Source organism: Micropterus salmoides, unplaced genomic scaffold (genome assembly GCF_014851395.1).
Source record: "Micropterus salmoides isolate LMB-PRFRI ecotype aquatic unplaced genomic scaffold, ASM1485139v1 Ms_hic_scaffold_11, whole genome shotgun sequence".
NCBI lineage: Eukaryota > Metazoa > Chordata > Actinopteri > Centrarchiformes > Centrarchidae > Micropterus > Micropterus salmoides.
Window position 1 is genome coordinate 20,844,741 of NW_024040152.1, and position 3,427 is coordinate 20,848,167.

Consider the following 3,427-nt stretch of genomic DNA (forward strand, 5'->3'; position numbering starts at 1 on the left):
CATACAACTATGTTTATAAATTACTTATGTGTATTAACATAAGAACAATGGTTTATAAATGATGAATATAAAATGTACTAATACTTAACAGAAAAACATTTGCATAAATATGGAATGTGATGTATTTATTTAGTTAGTTTAGTTTAGTATTTAGAACATTTTGTTGTAACACACTTTGCAAAATAAAAGCCCTCCATCTCCCCTACCAAATCCCCTCCGAAAAAACTAATTTGTCCTTCCCAGCTCCCTTACAATCAGAGAAGATAACAAAAACAATGATTCATTCATTTTGTCTTACGTTCTAACTTTAGTGGATCAAAAAATTTCAGGTATGGAATTAATCTGCAGATGCTCTGGGTCAAGATGATACCAAACTTTTCAATGGATGTACATTTTTTGAGCCACGACAAAGGTCAAAATGTGGCCTGCAACAGACTAGATTGCTGGTATTGTTTAAGTCTGGCAAACATAATAACTTGTATTTATAGTGAAGTATCAACATGTTCCTTAAGTACGTGCTTGGCCCAGCCTCATTCTTTCAACTCCTGCTGATGAGACAACCAGGAAGGCAAGGCAAGTTTGTTTATATAGCACCTTTCAATGTGACAATACAAGTACAAAGATACTTCAGAAAATATAAATAATGTAAAGACAATAGATATTTTACACACTCTTGGCTTACGTTTTCCATGTTGTCTGTCGGTGATCATACTTACACTAGATGTGATAGTTTTTGGGATGTTCAATTTATTAGGCCAGATGAGCAAACCCTATCAAGATGTAATACATTGTGGATTACAGTACAGTAATGTATTACAGTCGTATGCGACTGTGTCATGTAGCACTTCATTTATTGATGCTGCTGTTGTTTCTCCAGCTACAAGACAGGTCCTGCAACATCGACACCCTTGAAGAGAAAACCTTTGCAAATCCCAGCTCTAGCATTGTCTAGCATTGGTGCTTCTAGTGGAACAGACCGGTAAGTCATGCATAACATTATATTAATTTAGTCCTAATAGCTTTGATTAGAAACATGAACTTTATGATTAGTGGTTATTTTATTTTGGTCTATATCTACTGTTGAATGAGCATATGTGGGATTTACACAACTTACTCTGGTTATTCTTTACAGAGATGAGCATCTTGATGTCATTCCAGAAGCCACAGAAATTCAGGGCCTTGAACAAAGGTAACATGTACACATCATAACTTTTAGCCCTGTATTGCTTTTCTCCAAATGTTCATAATATATTTGTAATATGTTTTTTGCAGCTTACATGACATGAGCATTGTTGAGGAGGACTTGGAGGAAAATGTTTTCAATGACCCAATGAACAGTGTGTAAGTAGTACTTCCTAATTACATGTTTTATATTTCAGTGATATTATTTGAGAACTTGTTTTTATCAGAAAGTTGTCATTATGTAAAGAATTGATTGGGCAGATGAAGCTTCCCCTTACTCCCTTGAAAGAGATGATGGTTTCAGCTCTGATGAAGAGGATCTTCCACCGATTTCTATACGGTGTGTTATTTGTCAGTCTCAATTTGCAATTGTTTTGTAGTGTCTACAGATTTTTGTGCCTCAACAGAATGGGTGGAGCACTGAAGAAAGCACACTATCGATGGACTTCCTGTTATTGGAATCGACAAGACTGTGCATGATCTGCCTGCACATGAAGACCCTCTTGATGAGCCTTCTCCCTGTGATCATGACCCTGTTTTCCCAGAACCACAGAATGTCCTTTGTGAAGATGACATCATAGGTGTCAGAGCCTCCATAGTGTACGAGAACTGCTTAAGACAACTGGCTACATTTCTGATCCTGCCTGTGGATAAATGCACTGGCCTTCTGAGGACTGGTGCGCCATGCAACTCTGTTAAACCCTTTGAGATCAACATCACCACCAAGAGCACAGCAGCTACTATCGAATGCATAAGTCCAGATAATCACAGAATACCACAACTTTAAATTAGTATAAAATGAAAGGTTATACCAAAAGCCAGTGGTGTACATGACAAAAGCAAATGTTTCTTCTGTGGGACTTTTAGATATAATGGACACAGCTTGTGGAGGTGGAATTCCCAGCCTGTGATGAAGTTTGGGATGCAAGCTGGAGATTTTCTCTTGTCCACCAACATTTTGTTGTCTGGCAACAACTACGCAAAGGTTGCCCTCTTGTTCAAATTCATGAACACGGGGATGGTGAACAGGAACACTTTCTTCTCCATTCAGGACACTTACTGCGTCAATACAATAAAGGACTTCTGGGAAGAGAGAAGGACAGAGGTTTTGAGGGTTTTTTATTCGTTTGCTTATGGATCGCAAGTAATGTTCCGTTTCACTAGTTTTATTTTGAAAGCCTAACCGGACATTCTTGTTGGTGGACAAGAGAAAATCTCCAGCTTGCATCCCAAACTTCATAAAATATAAATAATGTAAAGACAATAGATATTAAAACCATGATTAAAACAATGGAATTAAAAGAGAAATATTTCAAACTGAGCTAAAAGCCTGGTCAACTAGAAAAGATTTCAGCCTAGATTTAAAAGTGTCCAGCGTCAGGCATTTTTAATGCTTTCTATCAAATGGTTCGATTTAGGAGCAGCGTGATAGCTACAAGTCTTTGCGTTACACAGGACTAACTTACTTGTTCCTAGTAATCTGAGAAGTCTGCTCAGCTCATGTTGGTGCAGCAAATCAGTTAATTATGATGGTCCTACACCATTAAGCGATTTATATACCAGTAATAGTAACTATTCTGTAACATACTGGTAACCAGTGTAAGGATTTAAGAAAAGGGGTGATGTGTTCAATTCTTTTACTCACTATGAACTGCATTTTGAATCAACTGAAGTTGAGCATGGATGAGTTTCTCCAGGTCTGGTTTAGTTAGAAAATCTCTAATCTTGTTGATGTTCTTGAGGGGATAAAATGATGATTTAGTAACTGATTTGACATGATAAGATCAAAATCCATTTGTACACCAAGGTTACATGCTACTTCTTTGGATTTCAGTGCTCTCTAATCCAGATAGACAGCCAATCTGAGTTTCTCATGGCTATTCCCGAAAATAATATCTCTGTCTTGTCTCTATTCAACTGCAAACTGTTTTGTCCTATTGTTAGTGATGTGCTTAAAAGGTGAGTCAAGGGGATCATAGTTGTTTGGAGAGAGGGTCAAGTAAGTCTGTAAGTCTGAGTATCATCTGCATAGCTGTGGTAAGATATTCCATAGTCTTGTAGGAACTGGCCAAGACGAAGCATGTATAAATTAAATAAGAGCGGCTCAAAAATAAGGAAGAGGAAGGAACAGGTGAGTACATGACGTCAAGTCCGGGCTATCATCTGTTCCACTAGATTTTGCAAAGCATCATTCTGCTTTTTTTTCATCTGTCTTTCTTAAAAAATTAAGCTGGTGTTTACTTTC

The 3,427-nt window shown here is 37.3% G+C and overlaps 1 long non-coding RNA gene across 1 annotated transcript; it reads left to right on the forward strand.

Annotated features, from left to right (window-relative positions):
* Positions 1 to 706: 706 nt before the first annotated feature.
* Positions 707 to 1,360, forward strand: LOC119896865. Its single transcript, XR_005443297.1, has 3 exons — positions 707 to 979; positions 1,133 to 1,189; positions 1,273 to 1,360. It is a non-coding gene; the product is annotated as an uncharacterized LOC119896865 (long non-coding RNA).
* The last annotated feature ends 2,067 nt before the right edge of the window (positions 1,361 to 3,427 follow it).